The 18527-nt window shown below is 51.0% G+C and overlaps 2 long non-coding RNA genes across 2 annotated transcripts in view; one reads left to right on the top strand and one right to left on the bottom strand.

The window, feature by feature from the left end:
• Nucleotides 1-4115: 4115 nt before the first annotated feature.
• Nucleotides 4116-4636, top strand: LOC308468755. Its single transcript, XR_013981840.1, has 3 exons — nucleotides 4116-4265; nucleotides 4380-4500; nucleotides 4607-4636. It is a non-coding gene; the product is annotated as an uncharacterized lncRNA (long non-coding RNA).
• A 3939-nt stretch (nucleotides 4637-8575) lies between these two features.
• The window catches only part of LOC308471868, a 203743-nt gene continuing 193791 nt past the window's right edge, over nucleotides 8576-18527 (bottom strand). The window contains exon 3 of the long non-coding RNA XR_013983195.1: nucleotides 8576-8889. This is a non-coding gene — a long non-coding RNA (uncharacterized lncRNA). The remainder of the gene's footprint in view (nucleotides 8890-18527) is intronic.

The raw sequence follows: 18527 nt of genomic DNA on the forward strand, positions 1-18527 counted from the left end.
GGTAAAGCGAGTTTTAGCACATTTTAAATGGGTAGGGAAGTTGGCAGAGTGCCAGGTGAAACAACGAAATGTGGTTATAAATTTATCTAATTCTAAACATTTGACTACACAATAGCCTGACCTATTAGAACGCATAAAATGTATGAGAATCCTCCACTGGGGTGTAAGGAATAAGACATTAAACATAAAAACAATTACACACAAAATAGCCCCCGATTTGTGAAAATAACACACTGTCAGACACATTTCAACATTCCTACGTAATAACTCATAATACAAAACAAACTAATTAAATATCAGTTACATATCTTGAGACAATTGGGATATTTTATGTATGTATCTTTTGAATCCTGGAGCACAGTCTTGAGGTTCAAAAGTGAGAAGATGTCCTTGCAATTCAACTCCACCCCCCTTTGTCAGGCCCACTCCCCCGGCAATCTATATCCTTTGAAAGAGATAGCTGTGGGCACTTTGAAACTTTGGTGTCTGTTGTTGTTGCAGGTCTTGTGGTGGCGAAGCTTTTCATTGGATCTGTAGTAACACATTTGTAGAAGTGATATCCTGTAAGGGGCAGGGTTTTGAGGACTTAAAAGACAGAGTTAGAAAAGAGAAGGGGCAAAAGGCAAAAAGGATGTCCTTCAGTTTCCGTTGGAAGCTGCAAATAATAAAAATCTTAGCGGATTAAGCATTTCATTCATTCCAATATTATTATCACATTTCCGTATAATTACTGTTATTATCTGCCAAGTTTGTTTGCTTTCCTTCACTTAGTTTGGCTGTGGAAGAAACGGAGGGACAAAACCTTTGTTAATTTGAACACAATTGGCAAGTTATTAAACATTTTGCTTATGTGGGTCCGAGTTCACGTATCCTGTTTTAAAGGGACATTTTTTATTTCCTTTGAAAATCTCTGTCAGGAATGCTGTTCCTATAATGCACACAAAGCCTGTTATAAAAGTTAAATCCCATTGGGGGTGGGAGAACTAGTCAAGAGTGGAACTCACAGTGGGAGCGCTTTGATATTTACCTGTGAAAAGAATTTGGCATGTTAAGATTTGAAACTTGGAAACCTCTTGACTTTTGATGGGCTAGTACTTAACCCTTTTGTCTTACGTAGCCCCTGGAGCAAAGGACACATTAAGGGTGATTTCCCTCAATGGTTCCAAGTTTTACATAAGGAAATTTGGATAAGTTTCTCCCTGCAGCCCAAGCTCTCGAAACCTCCTCTCCCCCCTTACAGTTCCCCCCTTCCTCTCTCTCTCTCTCTCTCTCTCTCTCTCTCTCTCTTTCCTCCCCCCCTTTTTTTAGCTGATCTAGCCTCTGTGCATGTGCAGAGTTCATGTCTCAGCAAACCTTTTATACTATTGAAAATGTTGAATCTTTGGGCTAAATTACCATTTGAATAAGGGAACGGAAGGGTAAGGAGTAGATTTTAAAAAATAGGGTTAGATTTTAAAACAAAAAAAGAGAAACTCAGCGATTCAAGTATTCACCAAAGCTAGCAATTGCAGCCCAAGCAAAGGGACTGCTTCCTTTATGTACAGGAAAGGGCTAATATCCCTCTGGCCATTCGCGGAACAATGCCACGCCCTTATATATGGGAAAAATGGCCAGAGAGTCAGAATTCATAGGATTTTTTTAACATTCACAGTCATTTCAGCCTTACCATTTGCAGTCAAAAAATTTTTTTTCTGCCCTTTATTTACAGGATTGGTCAAGGCGCATATGTATTTGTATGTGCTGAAACTTTGAATTGACTTTGAAGTCTGATTTTTAAATAGTAGACAAAATGATAAACACTGTAATCACTCAAATGCTTGATATTACCAGTTGTGCTTCAAAAACATCACGGCTTCACCTCACACCTTTTAAAACTAAAGAGCAAAGCTAGGCTGAATTTCAACTCCATCACCACACCAGAATTTAAGAATTACCCTCCAATGCTTGCAGACACATGTCCTTCCACACAGCCACAAATTGGGAGAGTTGAAAGGGACCCTGGGGTCATCTAGTCCAACCCTTCAAAATATAGGGTTCACAGCAAGATTTCCCAGAAAGATTTGTACTACCAAAGAGACATACACATTTAAGTACAGATTTACAACTGGGAAAGGAAACATCTATGCTCCTATCATGTACTAAGGAAGAGGAAAATAAAAGTACCCAACTTCACACAGAACCCTTTTAGCAGATCTTGAGATAGTTTGAGTGAGTTTGCTTCCTTAGACTAAAGAATGCAAGTTCCTATAGAAATGATATTTAAAGGAAGATTGAAGTGAACAGTTTGTTTGTTTTTCTAAGATAGGGAGAGGATCTTTTATTAAGCATAGTTAAAACAGCCATAGATTTGATTTAAAGGGAATACAAAAGTGAACAATTTTTCCCCCCCTGAACTTGCAGAGGAATAGTAAGCCTAATTTAGATTATTATTTTTTTTAATAACTACACATAGGAAAGTGAGATGCAGGGTACCTTAGGAAAGATTGCTCCCCCCTCTTTGCAGTTTCCTTTAAAGGAAGCTTACTCGGGAGTAAATTTACCTGGCACAGAAGTAAGAAGGGGGGAAAACCTGAAAGATACAGAATGAAACAAGGGGGGGCATTTTCTAAGAAAAGAGGCCAGGAAGTCTTATAGAGACTGATATCAGGACTGGACTCAGATAGACAATTTTTGCTGGCCATGGAAACCTCTACATTTAATAACAATTTTTCTCAGAAAGAACACCATACTTTCATAGGCATAGGCTTAATGAAATACATACACTGCATTTTAGCTTGAGAGAGCAGTTGGCTCAACTAGGCTTTTGCAGCAGAAACATTAGTTTCTTCACAGCACATTTCAAAATACTGGAACAAAAAAGACTGGAACTCACAAACTCAAAAGTTGCAGCAAAACATCATCTACCATCAACTTAATATCATACTCCTCACTTAAGCTACTCAGAGGAAGACTCTTTGGAGCCTCTCTCAAATAACAAACATTTGCACACTTCATTCTTCTTCCTTTTTTCTTTTTTTTTTGTCCTGTTTAAGATTGATAAGGCCCAACATGCCTTTCTTAGATTTAAAATTTTTGAAGCAAGCTTGCAATTTTAAAACTATGTGCATTTAAGAACAGTCTGTGGATGCCGAGGCCAATGTAAATACAAACCCTTGAAATATTTCTAAATCTTTGAGTACATCTCTTATCATTTTTAAAAAAAATTTATTTTTTATTTTTTAGAGAAACTAAGATCTCTAATGCGTGGGCTCTCAGGCTGGGCTGTTATTATATCTACTACCTTCTGAGCACCATTAAGTTTACGGTTTCATGTTCTAGCTTTAGGTTATAGTTTAACAACACAAATTTGATGTGTTCAGCTCTCCCTAAGGGCTCACACCCTGATTTTGTTGAAGGATCCCTGAGGTGGCCGCTGTGCCCTGGGTTCCAGGTGGTGGGTAAAAGCGACCCACGAGATGTTGCAAAGGTCCCTCAGTTTGGACTTTGAGAGTCCCTTCCTCCCTCTCAACTCTTTCCAGTTTAAGAGAACAAATTGAAGAGGGGTATCAGAGTCCTCCCTCGGGCGGAAAGGCTCCACGGAAGCCTTATCACCTGGAGGAGTCCAGCCTGAATGCTTGGAAGCATGGGCCCCCATTCTTTTGCAGTACGCTAAAGACAGAAAAAGTGGACACACACACACAAGGGAAGAAGGGGCAATGGAAAAGGAAAAGAGGGGCAGGGAAAAAAGGAAAAAAATATCCTTTCAGTACTCGAAGTATCCTTGACTAACCCAATTTCTACCTATCTGTAAGTCACAAATTACTTTCAGGAAAATCTCAGACATGAACCTAAAACAAAAATCACGGGTCTCCCTGCCCGAAACTCAAACCACGGGTCTCCTCACCCGAAACTCAAACCACGGGTCTCCTCGCCCGAAACGCAAACCACGGGTCTCCTCGCCCGAAACTCAAACCACGGATCCGGAATTCCTTTGCTTCAGCGCTGTTTACAAGACTAACCCTAGTGTGGGGCCCCAATTTGTGACCCTCCCGCTCTGCTCTCCACGACAGCCTCCTGCCTATCCTTTAGACTAAATTCGGGCTCCCTACTGGACGCCTGCGCAATGCAGTGCCAGATCGAGGTCCGAGAAAAACAAAGTTTAGAAAGGAAGCAAATGACCTTGCGTTCTCACGTACCCGGGTCATCCCCAACAAGGGTCGCCGAGCAGGAGGGGCAGCTTCATTTGCGTAAGCAGGGGAGAGAGAGAGAGAGAGTAGGAAAGATTTGTATGGACGCCTCCGGACGACTCCGAGGGAGGACGTCAGAGAAATGCAAAGTACCGCGTTTTTCCCCGGCCACACTCCGAAAGAGAAAAACGGGGGAGAGAAGGAGAGAGGGAGATTTGTAGGGATGCCTCCGGACGACTCCGAGGGAGGACGTCAGAGAAATGGCAAAGTACCGCGTTTTCCCCGGCCACGCTCCGAAAGGGAAAACGGGGGAGAAAAGGAGAGATTTTAGGATGTTCCTGGACAACTCCAAGAGGTAACGTCGGAAAGCAGCAAAAGTTCCACAATTTCCCCGGCCCAGCTCCGAAAGCGAAATAGGGGGAGAGAAAGAGAAAGTTTAGGACGTTCCTGGACGACTCCGAGAGGTAACGCCAGAGATAGAAGGAAGAAAAGGTCCAGCTGTCGTGGGGACGTTGCTTTCCACCCCCCTCCCAATGGATTTTCTTCAAACCATACTCACGTTCGTAGATGTCCCTCGTGGATCCCGGGATCCTTTCCCCTTAGCCGGCTTGACCTTGCCTTTGCTTCCCCTGGTTGAGCTTTTGGTGACGATTGATTACCGCCCGCAAAGAGGCAGGGAGAGGAAGAAGGATTCCTGGGCTAAGGTTGCCCAGTGGCGCCTGATCCTCTCTATCTCCCTCCTCACCTTCGCGGAGAACCAAGTGTCTCTGAGCATGGTCGCCAAACTGTTACCGGAAAAATCCGAGGGCTCCCTTGGACAAAAACAAAGACACCAACCAGGATAACTTGGAGCAAAACAGCAGCCTGTAGGCTTGGCCTTTATTGAACTGTTGACATCATGCATACATTACAGAAAGGAGGGGTTGAGGGAGGAGTTGTGGTGGTAACCTGAGTGTCCTGTCACCTGGCTGGTTCCTCCTTTCCCCTGCCCATGAGTCACTTCCAGGAGACAAAGGGGAGTTGGCAGTTTCCTGCCCCCAGAGGGAAGATCTGATCATTGTCCTTTGTTTCAGTCCATGCTGAATCCACTCCCATATGCAAGTTCTTTGTGATCTTGATGGTCTTCTGTCTAGGACCATCAGGGTTGGCATAGCAACTGGGCAGGGCTCCTGTGGATGTGCTGGGATGGTGAAGGGATTATGGCTGACCAGAACCAAGCCACCCCCCTTTGATAGTCCTTGTCATATGGAGTAAAATAAAAATGGAACAGTGCAAATCCGATGTATGGTTGATTTTTCTATGAATTTATAACAGAAGTGTGGCATATGTAGTGTGTGAGTGTGTGAAGTTTGTACAAACTGAATGATTGGGGTGGGGGGTTCCTGCTACAAGACCAAAATAACACAACATTGTCTTTTCGCTTCCATATGCGTAGAAAGAAGACAAATAAGCTTTGATTGTGCTTATTTCAATTCGCATGGGGTTTTATGGGTGTGCACCAGAATCACCCCCAACCAAAGCAAAAAGGTCTTTTGGGTTCCAGCTACATATAAAGAAGATGATAAAGCTTTGATTGGGCTTATTTCAAATTGGTGTTTTTGGGGTTAGAATGCACAGTCACCCAAAAATCGCAGAGTGACATGTTTATTATCAAGCCAAACCAAGCATAGGTGTTTTGGTTCCATCTCAATAGAAAGAGGACGAATAAGCTTGCATTGTTCTTTCGGTGTTCACTCCCCCACAAATAGCAAAGCAAAGTGTAATAAGCCTAAACAAAGCCAAACAGGTTGTTTTGGGTTGCAGCAACATAGAAAGAAGAATCTTGGATTTTGCTTATTTTGTGTTCTTTGGTGTTAATGCACATTGACCCAGAAATCTCAAAGTGTGTGTAATGAGACCAAAATAACACAACATTGTCTTTTCGCTTCCCTATGCCTAGAAAGAAGACAAATAAGCTTTGATTGTGCTTATTTCAATTCGCATGGGGTTTTATGGGTGTGCACCAGAATCACCCCCAACCAAGGCAAAAAGGTCTTTTGGGTTCCATCTACATAAAAAGAAGATGAAAGAGCTCTGATTGGGCTTATTTCAAATTGGTGTTGTCAGAGCTGGCTCCAGGTCCCAGCTCACAGAGGACCAACGCTAGCCGGCAGTAATGTACAAAAGTCTTTATTGAAGTACAGTTTCCATTTTCAAGCCGCAGCGCCCCAGCTCTACGTCTAGGGGTTAGATCGGCGAAGCTCCATCTGAGTCTCCGCTCCCTGTACACCAGTTTAAGATTCTAGCCTTACTCCACCTCTTCCGTCTCTCCTTTCTCCTCTGGGTCCTGCTACCCCCCGGGGTCCCTTCCTTCCTGGATTCTTCTGACGCCGACGTTGACCCCCCTGACTCCTCCCCCTCTTTTCGGCGGGCTTTGGGACCTGGCTCCCTATCCGGGCTGCCAACTGCGCCGCCCTCCTGTACATTTGAACTTGGCGCGCGCGCCCAGCCTTCAACCTTCCTCTCGACCGTTTCCTCGCTCCCCGATGGAGGCGTGGCCAATCCTGACTCATGTCCTCCCACTGGCAGTGCGCCGCCTGATCCCGATGCCTGGGACTCCTCCCCCCTACTGCACTCTGGTGTGGACGCTGGTCCTGATTTCCAACTGCTGCTCTCTGAGTCCCCTCTGGCCCCTTCTTCCTGGGGTGTCCCCCTAGGCACCCCCCTTGCTCTGACCATGGGAGCCCCTTTCTGTGAATCTTCCGATTCGCTGGAAAGACTCAGAGACCTCGGACCGCTGTCATCGCTAACATTTCCTTCGGACTCCTCCCCCTCGCTCTCTATTTCCTCCCTTTCCTGTGTCTCTGCTCCTGAACCCCTGACAGGTGTTTTTGGGGTTAGAATGCACATTCACCCAAAAATCGCAGTGACATGTTTATTATCAGCCCAAACCAAGCATAGGTGTTTTGGTTCCATCTCAATAGAAAGAGGACGAATAAGCTTGCATTGTTCTTTCGGTGTTCATTCACTCACAAATAGCAAAGCGAATTGTAATAAGCCTAAACAAAGCTAAATAGGTTCTTTTGGGTTCCAGCTACATAGAACGAAGAATCTTTGATTTCGCTTAATTCGTCGTGTTCTTTGGTGTTAATGCACGTTGACCCAGAAATCTCAAAGTGTGTGTATTGAGACCAAAATAACACAGCATTGTCTTTTCGCTTCCATATGCGTAGAAGGAAGACAAATAAGCTTTGATTGCGTGGCGACTTCCTGCCCCCCACCAGGATAAATAAAGACACGAGACACCATGGTTTAAGGTTAAATGGGCGAATTAGGCCACAACTTTATTGAATTCAGGAATGAGAGGCATTGGCTTAGGCATTGGTCCTAACGACTATCCGGCTCCAGCCCATTTGCTGGAGACACGGGGAACGGTTAACACTATATCGGGGAAGTCTCCCGCCGAGGCACGTCGACTAGGAGCTCCCCCGGGTCACCGCTCGGGGGCGTGCCTTTGGCCCACACCTCCATAGGCTTCGGACAGGGCCACGCCCCCCGGAGTCCTTTAACGGACCACCCTTCGCTCACTGGGGGGAGGTGATGGCGTTCCTCCCCCCGCACACATCCTCTTAACCCCTTCTTACCAATGCCTACCGCCAATGCCGAAGAGTTGTGACGAGTTGCTACGAGGTAGGTGAAAAACCAAATGGCTGTAAATTGCCCATTGGGAAAAATTCCTACCATGCCCCATGCGGCGACAGACCGAAGTCCATAGCAAAGTCAGAGACCTACCTAAAGCCTACCTAAAGGGAGGGAGGGCAGGAAAACGTGGGGGCTAGCTGGCGAAAAGAGGGTGAGCCCCCTCTGCGCCGGCCCTAAATAGGGCAGACACGGCCGGGATTCCACTGCTCTCGCGGGGGCTGAAACCAGCCCCCGCTCACGTGGGGGTGGGCGTGAAGCCCGCAACCCCACCTCCTGGGCAGGCCGGAAGTGGCTTTGCGTGGCGAGTTCCCGCCCCCCACCAGGATAAATAAAGACACGAGACACCATGGTTTAAGGTTAAATGGGCGAATTAGGCCACAACTTTATTGAATTCAGGAATGAGAGGCATTGGCTTAGGCATTGGTCCTAACGACTATCCGGCTCCAGCCCATTTGCTGGAGACACGGGGAAGGGTTAACACTATATCGGGGGAGTCTCCCGTCGAGGCACGTCGACTAGGAGCTCCCCCGGGTCACCGCTCGGGGGCGTGCCTTTGGCCCACACCTCCATAGGCTTCGGACAGGGCCACGCCCCCCGGAGTCCTTTAACGGACCACCCTTCGCTCACTGGGGGGAGGTGATGGCGTTCCTCCTCCCCCCCCAATCCTCTTAACCCCTTCTTACCAATGCCTACCGCCACACGAGCAATCGCTCGCCGCTGATACTCTCATGCCTGAAACCAATCCCTTACCCCCTTTGCTATATCAGTAAGCCACATGTCATTTCCCGCATCTGAAAGATGCGAGCCATCAAGCCAAATATCATTTCCCGCATCCGAAAGATGCACGCCATCAAGCCAGTAGAGGGCCTCGCAGTTGCCCGGGTGGTCAATGACCCACACACCCAGGGCTGCCACTCTACGCACCACCGCCCGATCCAAGGCTTTCCCTAGCCCTATTTATGGCTATCGGGCACCTGCTCTCTCTCCAAACCCTGCTTTCCATCAACAAGGCCCAAAGAATGGTGATGTTTGGATAAGAGGCCTTCAGTTCCTCAAAGTCACTAAAGATATGCCACATCAAGTCGGCTGCCTTTCTGTAAGCTAAATCCTTTTCGCCTAATTGGATAACTGAAGCATCTGGGGGCCCTCCGCTGCCGCTCTGGCCCTAATTGCGGGCCACATTTCGGCCCAGCGCCTTCCCCTCCGATAGATCCAAGATATATTGATGTAGTTAAGGTGCGGCCCGAGACCGGAATTGATGGCGCGGACCCTGGCCCAATGCACAATGCTGTGTCCGATTATCCAGATGCACGCCCTCATAGCTCCTGCACCCTAGGGTCCCCGTTAATGGCATGGTTTCTATCCCAGTGGACAGTGCAGGGCCTATAATCCAAATGTGCACCACAACATCACCTGAAAGCAAAAGAAGGTAACGAAGCCAGGTCAAGTATACTGTGAACAATCACAAGGTCTTACGAATATATCCCTTAAATGCATCAGACTTCCACTGCCCCCAAGTCCTTCATCCTTTCAGCTGAGAGTCCCAAATGCAGTGCTGTGGTGGCGGCCCCAATCCTAAAGGAGTTAGCCGCGAATTCAGCTGAGGATAAACTGCAGGCAGCTATCTCCCTTCGCATAATGCGCGTGGACTGATGCCGTGCAAGGCGGGAGCCATCCAAATGTATAAGGAATAGACCTGAGACGGTTGGTCTCACGTACATGAAATGTTTAGTGTCCTTTACTGCTGATCGGTTTTGGAACATTGGTCATGCAGGACTAAATTGGATCTGAACAAGGTCAGGTCTCTCAAACTAACCCCGGGCAGTGGATTCTGGTTGGCCCTTACAAACCACTTCGCCAATGCGCATAGCGCCAAAGGCAATGGAGTATGCAGCTGAAAATAATCGGGCCTTGTCCTCGGACCAACAGATACTTCTTATTTTATTTTATTATTATTATTTTAATTTTATTTAATTATTTATTTATTTTGGAATTGGCATAGAATGTCATAAGGGCCTTCTACCATCACTTTTAGGAGGCTGCAGCCTGCGCCAGCCCTACAACAACAACAACAACTGTCAGAGCTGGCTCCAGGTCCCAGCTCACAGAGGACCAACGCTAGCCGGCAGTAATGTACAAAAGTCTTTATTGAAGTACAGTTTCCATTTTCAAGCCGCAGCGCCCCAGCTCTACGTCTAGGGGTTAGATCGGCGAAGCTCCATCTGAGTCTCCGCCCCCTGTACACCAGTTTAAGATTCTAGCCTTACTCCACCTCTTCCGTCTCTCCTTTCTCCTCTGGGTCCTGCTACCCCCCGGGGTCCCTTCCTTCCTGGATTCTTCTGACGCTGACGTTGACCCCCCTGACTCCTCCCCCTCTTTTCGGCGGGCTTTGGGACCTGGCTCCCTATCCGGGCTGCCAACTGCGCCGCCCTCCTGTACATTTGAACTTGGCGCGCGCGCCCAGCCTTCAACCTTCCTCTCGACCGTTTCCTCGCTCCCCGATGGAGGCGTGGCCAATCCTGACTCATGTCCTCCCACTGGCAGTGCGCCGCCTGATCCCGATGCCTGAACTCCTCCCCCCTACTGCACTCTGGTGTGGACGCTGGTCCTGATTTCCAACTGCTGCTCTCTGAGTCCCATCTGGCCCCTTCTTCCTGGGGTGTCCCCCTAGGCACCCCCCTTGCTCTGACCATGGGAGCCCCTTTCTGTGAATCTTCCGATTCGCTGGAAAGACTCAGAGACCTCGGACCGCTGTCATCGCTAACATTTCCTTCAGACTCCTCCCCCTCGCTCTCTATTTCCTCCCTTTCCTGTGCCTCTGCTCCTGAACCCCTGACAACAACAACAACAACAACAATAATAATAATAATAATAATAATAATAATAATAATAATTTATTATTTGTAACCCGCCCATCTGGATGTGTTTCCCCAGCAACTCTGGACGGCTTCCATAGAAACCAGAAATACACTAAAATATCACATATTACAAAACTTCCCTGAACAGCAGCCCTACAGTGCCCTTCACACTAATAAGTCCACACCAGGGTCTATGGATTAAACAACCTTACAGAAAAAGGGAGATTGCCGCTGTCAGAGCTGCTTCCAGATCCTAGCTCACAGAGGATCACGCTAGCCAGCGATCATTAAATAAAAGTCTTTATTGAGTTACAGTTTCCATTCTCAAGCTGCTGCGTGCAACTCTACGTCTCATGGTTAGATCGGCGAAGCTCCATCTGAGTCTCCGCCCCTTGTACACCAACTTAATATCCTAGCCTTGCTCCACCTTTTCCGCCTGACTGTTCTTCTCTGGGTCCCTCTGCCCCCCGGGGTCTCTTCCTTCCGGGATTCCTCTGACGCTGACGCTGACCCCCCTGACTCTTCTCCCTCCTTTCGGCGGGCTTTAGGACCTGGCTCCCTTTCCGGGCTGCCTACTGCGCCACTTTCCTGTGCATTTGAACTTGGCACGCGCGCCCAACCTTCCACCTTCCGTCTGACCGTTTCTTCGCTCCCCGATGGAGGTGTGGCCACTCCTGACTCGTGCCCTCCCCCCTGTTGTGAGCTGCCAGCGCTTGATCCCTGGCGCCCTTCCTCTTCCCTGCTCTCTGGCGGTGACGCTGGTCCTGATTTCCAACTGCTCCCCTCTGAGTCCCCTCTGGCTCTATCTTCCTGGGGTGTCCCCCTAGGCTCCCCCCTTGCCCTGGCCACTGGTGCTCCTTTCTGTGAATCTTCTGATTCACTGGAAAGACTCGGAGATCTCGGGTCGTCGTCATCACTCATCTTTTCTTCTGCCTCCTCTCCCTCGCTCTCTGTTTCCTCCCTTGCCCTTGCCTCTGCTCCTGAACCCCTGACATCCCCCCCCCCTCGAAGCCCCCTCTTCCCCCCTCCCCTCCTTCCGGTGCGGGATCTGGGTGCTGCTGTGTCAGGGGGACGAATGTCGGATACAGTTCGCTTCCCGTGGCGGGCCGCCATCCGAAGTCTTCCGGTTCTTCCTCCCTGCTCTCGTTGACGACGGTCACCTCCGCTTCCATCTCTGTGCCGCCGTGCTCGAAACCCGGGTCGTCCCCGAAAACGTCCATGTCCGTCTCTCCCTCGTTGCCTTCTGGAGACGTTGCTCGTCCTGGACCCTCCAGCCACCTTCTGCGGAACTGCTCCTCTGGTCGATCATCCCACCAATACGAGGGTTCTGAAGCAGATCCCGAGGGTGACCCCTCCGGGGAACGGGCGTCTCGTGTCGGTTCCTCGTCCGAGTCGAACCCCCGGAACGTGCTGGCTGAAAGCGTGGGCGTGAAAAGCCAGTCGTCGAAAAAGTCTGCTGGCATTGGCCTATGTGGGAAGAGGGCATGAAACTCTTCTTTGAGCAGAGGTTCGTCTAAAGCGTAGCCCGGCACCCAGCTGTTGGCACTGGCCGGGGTGCCCTCCTTGGCGAGAAGGTATTCTACCCCCTCTTCCCCCCATCTGGAGTCCAAAATCTCCGTGACTTCGTTGATGCGCTCCTCCTGTGCCACTCCCCCTTGCCCGGTTCTCTCTCGGAGCGGACCCGGTGCCGTTCCTGGTTCCTGAAACCTGTGAGGTGCCTTGTAGGGAGTGAGCACCGATCTGTGGAACACCGGATGCATTCTGGAACCCTCCGGAAGAGCCAGCCTGAAAGCCACCGGGTTGACCTGTTCGTCGACTTGGTAGGGCCCCAGTTGTTTATGCCCTAGTTTCTTCTTCGCCAACGACCTGGCCGGCACTGCGTGGGCTGCTAACCAGACCCAGTCTCCCACATGGATCTCTTCGCCAACCCTTCTGTGTTTGTCCGCTTGTACCTTGTATGCGTGTTTAGCCAGCTCCAGGTGCCGCCGCAGCTGATCGTGGACCTCCTGCAACTCCGACGCGAACGCATCTGCTGTCTGCGGCTCCCCCTCCCCCATTCTTTCCAGTCCCGGGAAGGTTCTAGGGTGCCTCCCGTTGTTGGCGAAGAACGGCGTGACCCCCGTGGACACGTGCTTCGTGTTGTTGTAGGCGAACTCGGCGAGAGGCAGGTAATCCACCCACGTCGCAGGCTGTTGATTCGCATAACATCTCAGGTACTGCTGCATGATGGCATTGACCCGCTCCGCTTGCCCGTTGGTCTGCGGGTGTCTAGCCGACGCCAGGTTGATCTTGACGTTCAGGAAGCCCATCAGCCTCTGCCAGAAGTTTGAGATGAACTGTCGCCCTCGGTCGGACAGAATAGACCGCGGCAGACCGTGAACCTTGAACACGTGGTCTATGAACAGTTTGGCGGTTTGTTCCGCCGTGGCCACCTTCGCACACGGAATGAAATGTGCCATCTTGGAGAACAAATCCACCACCACCAGCACAGCCGTCTTGCCCCTCGAGCTGGGCAGATCCGTGACAAAGTCCAGGGCCACTCTCTCCCATGGCTCGAACGGAGTTTGCAGCGGTTCCAGCAGTCCGGCCGGCGGTCTGTGCACTGGTTTGGACCTCTGGCAGGTGTCACACCTCGCCACGTAGTCCGCGACTTCCCCTCTCATTCCGGGCCACCAGAAGTCTCTGGCTACTAATTCCACCGTCTTCTCCTTGCCAAAGTGCCCGGCAGTGGGCGCGTCGTGCAGCTGCTGCAGTACCTTGGCGCGAAGTTCGTCTCCCGGCACGTAGATGGCCCCTTTACGGATGAGCAAACCATCTCGCAGCTGGAACTCGTCGGTCGCTGCCGTGCCCCTGTGCACCTCTGCCATCTTTGCTTGCGCGAAGGAGTCATCCTGCAACGCTCGTCGCACCGCATCCAGGTCAACTGTCGCCGCCGCGCACGCCCACACTGTCGGTGCGAAGATGTGCATGGCGGCCGCTGGCGTTGCCTCCTCCAGATACTGTGGCTTACGGGAGAGAGCATCCGCCATGATGTTGGTGTCCCCCGGGACATACTCTATTCGGAAGTCGAAATTCGCAAAGAACTCAGCCCAACGTATCTGCCTCTGGTTCAGGAACTGTGCCGTGCGCCAGTGCTCTAGATTCTTGTGGTCCGTGCAGACCTGCACCGTGTGCTTGGCGCCGATCAGGAAGTGCCTCCACGCTTTGAACGCTGCATGAATGGCCAGCAACTCCCTGTCCCAGATGGTGTAGTTCTGTTCGGACTTGCTGAGCTTCCTTGAGTAAAACGCTCCCGGCCTCCAAACCCCCTGCGGGTCTTTCTGCAGCAGGACTGCTCCCACGGCTCTGTCCGAAGCGTCTGTCTCCACCCTCATCGGCCTGCTGGGGTTGACATGAAGCAGCTGCTCTTCCGACGCGAAGAGACGCTTGAGTGCCTGAAAGGACTGCTCCGCCTGCTCTGTCCAGATGAACTTCTTTTTCTTGGAGCTGAGCGTGTCCGTGATGGCCGCTGTCTGCATCGCAAAGCCTTTGATAAACTTGCGATAGAAGTTCGCGAAGCCGACAAACCGTTGGACCTCCTTCCGGTTGCGTGGGCTTTTCCAATCCAACACTGCTCGGACCTTGGCGCTGTCCATGGCGAGCCCTTTATCAGACAACTTGTAGCCCAGGAAATCCACCTCCGTCACGTCGAATTGGCACTTCTCCAGCTTGGCGTAAAGCCTATGTTGCTGTAGCCTGCTCAGCACTTCCTTGACGTGTCTGTCATGCTCCTGCTGCGATTCCGAAAAGATCAGGATGTCATCCAAGAAACAGACGCACGTCTTGTAGAGGAGCCCCGCCAACACGTGATGCATGAAAGCTTGAAAAACGTGGGAGCCATTTTGCAATCCAAAAGGCATAACTCTATATTCGTAGGTGCCCAGGGGCGTGAACATGGCTGTCTTCCACTCATCTCCCTCCCGCATGCGAATGAGGTTGTATGCCCCTCGCAGGTCCAACTTGGTGAACACTCTGCCCTTCCGTACCTTTGCGAGGAGGTCGTCGATTCGGGGCATGGGGAAGTCCGATGGCTTGGTCACACTGTTCAAGATGCGAAAGTCCACTACAAGTCTTTTTTGGGGCGTGTCCCGCTTCTTAACAAAGAATACCGGACTGCCCCCCGCTGCCTTGGACTCTCGGATGAAACCGCGCTCCAAATTACGATCTATGAACTCTTTGAGTTCCTGCAGTTCGTCCTCAGACATGGAATACAGCTTCCCTTTGGGCAGCGCCGCCCCCGGCAGCAGGTCAATTTTGCAGTCATATGGTCTGTGGGGGGGTAGCCTGTCTGCCTCCTTCTCGCAGAAAACCTCCAAAAATTCTGCGTACTTGTGGGGAACCGCTTGCAGCGTGCCTAGCTGCCGCTGTGACTCCTCTTCCCCTCCTTCCTGCCTGGGCACGATGCAGTGTTCAGCGCAAAAGGAAGAGCCGAAGGTCAGCTGCCTCTGGTACCAAGCCAGCGTCGGGCTGTGCTTGTCCAGCCAACTCATGCCCAATACAATGGGCGTGTCCGATAGTTGAGTGACATTGAAGCTGATGATTTCCCTGTGATTCCCAAGTCGCATCACCATTGGTGGCGTCTGCTTCACCACTTGCCCCCCTAGCAGCTCCCTGCCATCCACCGTGACAACCTGCAGGGGCAGCGTGGCAGGCAGCAACTGTATAGCGTGCCGGTCGACAAAGTCCTGCCCTATAAAGTCCGCATTGCTTCCGGAGTCAATGGTGATTGGCACGTCCATGGTGATTCCATTGGGCAGCTGGAGCGACGCGGTGAGCCTCACTACCGGTTTGGGCGGGAGGGGGTCCATGGGCTGTAAAATCTCTGGGGACTGCTTCACTGACACGTCTGGCTGGGCCCCAGTGCCTCTTCCTCCAACCAGACTCCGTCGTTTCCCTGCTGTGGTTGTCCTTGCTGCGTTGCTGCAGTTACCATTGCTGAGGCTGCAGTGTGCTTGTGGAGCCTCTGGGGACACTCTTTCGCCATATGCTGTGGATCATCGCAGATGTAACACTTCCTGTTCCCTCTAGGAGGCTTCGCTTTCACTGCTGCCGGTGCTAGGGCTCTGGCTGCTGACTGAGCCCTTGCACCTCCAACCTCCATAGGTTCCGCTCCTCCTCCTGGCGGAGGCATGGATTGCGCACGCGCTGCTTCTCTGGGAAGGAAGGAGGAGCCCCTGGCTGGTTCGCGCCCTCCACGCCCTTCGTCCCTGCTCCACGGACGTCCTTCCAGCCGCACCCCCACCGCCAGCGCCCTCTGAACGATCTCCTGCGTGGTCCGGGGTCTCTCCCCCCTCGCAATTTCATCTTTAACCGAGCCGTGCAATCCCTCCCAAAACAGGTCTCTTACAGGAGCCGAATCTCTGTCCCATTCCAGGGCACTGACCAAAGCGAAAAAGCGGGCATGGTACTGCCTTACGCTGGCCCTCCCTTGCTTCAGTCCATGTATCTCCTGCCGAGCAAGATCCACGTCAATGCTTGATAAAAAGCACCCATCCATCGCTTTAATAAAGGCATCCGCATTTTGGAGCGCCGGATCCTTATCTCTCCACAAATTGCGCAGCCATGCTTTAGCATCTCCATGCAAATGGGACATGATGAATCCCACCTTCTCTTGCTCATCTCTAAAGTCTTTGTTCAGCAGTTGCAGTGCACACATTACATCTGCTCTAAAGTTGGGGTACTGTTGCAAATTCCCATCGAAGTGAGAGACCAGACCGCCTGTTCGTCTCCCCAACCCAATCCCCTCCGGTTTGGGTGTCAGTTGCCCTTGCTTCGTAAGCACTTCCAACCTGACCTGGAGATCCCTGTAGGCGGCAGCTGCGTCCTCCTCTCTCTTCCTGGATGCAAGAGCCTCGGCATTCAGTCGTGTCACTGCTTCTCTGAGTTCCACTATCTGCTGTTCGGCCGTCATGTTGTCTGCCGTTCGTGAGCTCGCTAGTAGGCACCCGCTTTCTCTCCTCTCCGCGAGGACGTAGATGCCCACAATCTGGAGATGGAGCTTACTGTCAGAGCTGCTTCCAGATCCTAGCTCACAGAGGATCACGCTAGCCAGCGATCATTAAATAAAAGTCTTTATTGAGTTACAGTTTCCATTCTCAAGCTGCTGCGTGCAACTCTACGTCTCATGGTTAGATCGGCGAAGCTCCATCTGAGTCTCCGCCCCTTGTACACCAACTTAATATCCTAGCCTTGCTCCACCTTTTCCGCCTGACTGTTCTTCTCTGGGTCCCTCTGCCCCCCGGGGTCTCTTCCTTCCGGGATTCCTCTGACGCTGACGCTGACCCCCCTGACTCTTCTCCCTCCTTTCGGCGGGCTTTAGGACCTGGCTCCCTTTCCGGGCTGCCTACTGCGCCACTTTCCTGTGCATTTGAACTTGGCACGCGCGCCCAACCTTCCACCTTCCGTCTGACCGTTTCTTCGCTCCCCGATGGAGGTGTGGCCACTCCTGACTCGTGCCCTCCCCCCTGTTGTGAGCTGCCAGCGCTTGATCCCTGGCGCCCTTCCTCTTCCCTGCTCTCTGGTGGTGACGCTGGTCCTGATTTCCAACTGCTCCCCTCTGAGTCCCCTCTGGCTCTATGTTCCTGGGGTGTCCCCCTAGGCTCCCCCCTTGCCCTGGCCACTGGTGCTCCTTTCTGTGAATCTTCTGATTCACTGGAAAGACTCGGAGATCTCGGGTCGTCGTCATCACTCATCTTTTCTTCTGCCTCCTCTCCCTCGCTCTCTGTTTCCTCCCTTGCCCTTGCCTCTGCTCCTGAACCCCTGACATCCATCCCCCCCTCGAAGCCCCCTCTTCCCCCCTCCCCTCCTTCCGGTGCGGGATCTGGGTGCTGCCGTGTCAGGGGGACGAATGTCGGATACAGTTCGCTTCCCGTGGCGGGCCGCCATCCGAAGTCTTCCGGTTCTTCCTCCTCTCCCTCGCTCTCTGTTTCCTCCCTTGCCCTTGCCTCTGCTCCTGAACCCCTGACAGCCCCTACTGGATGTTTAAGAGTCTTTGCTGCACGACCCAGCACCCTCCAATGTACCAAGTATTGCAGAGCTTCAAGCCTAGCATTTATTTATTTATTTATTCATTCATTCATTATTTATTTATTATTATTATTTTTTATTTATTATAAATTTGCCTTGGAACTCCATAAAGTCCAACCAAGCCTTTTTAAAAGATCTAAGCGTGGACGGGGCTCCTGAAGCTAATACTCCCTTCAGGACATCACATTCCCAAGGCTCCAAAGGTGCTCCCGGAATGGCTGTGGCACTTTGCTGCGCCTGAGCATCTGTGATGTCATTGTTAACCCTAGGGGTAAATTTGGTAGAGAAATAGATGTTTAATTCTAAGCACAAAAAGACAAAGGTCCGGGGCAGATCTGCCACTCTAGGAGAGTGCGATAATTGCTTTGACAGGACACTGACAACCGTTTGATTGTCGGTCCAGAAGCATACCTGGTGATTCCTGAACTCGTCAGCACGCAAATGCCACTGTACTTTTCCAGGAACTTCAACCCAACCTTCAGGTCTGACTTGACCACTTTAGAGAGGCGCACTCAGTTTTGCGGAGCACGCAGTCCCGCTGACAGCTTAGCCAATCGCCCACAAAAGGGGCGGCCAGGGGACACTACCCAGCATGCAAAATTGAGGTGACCGAAGCGTGAATTGACTCTGGCCAAGGGTGATCTTCTTGAGGGGAAGAAGTTGCAGAATTAATGCTAGCCTCTCCCTTGGTAGGCGGGATGTTTGTGCAATTGTGTCCAATTCAATACCCAAAATAGGTTATGGTCAAAACTGGACC

The sequence above is a fragment of the Podarcis pityusensis genome, assembly GCF_964106645.2.
Source record: "Podarcis pityusensis genome assembly, chromosome: 2".
Taxonomy (NCBI): domain Eukaryota; kingdom Metazoa; phylum Chordata; class Lepidosauria; order Squamata; family Lacertidae; genus Podarcis; species Podarcis pityusensis.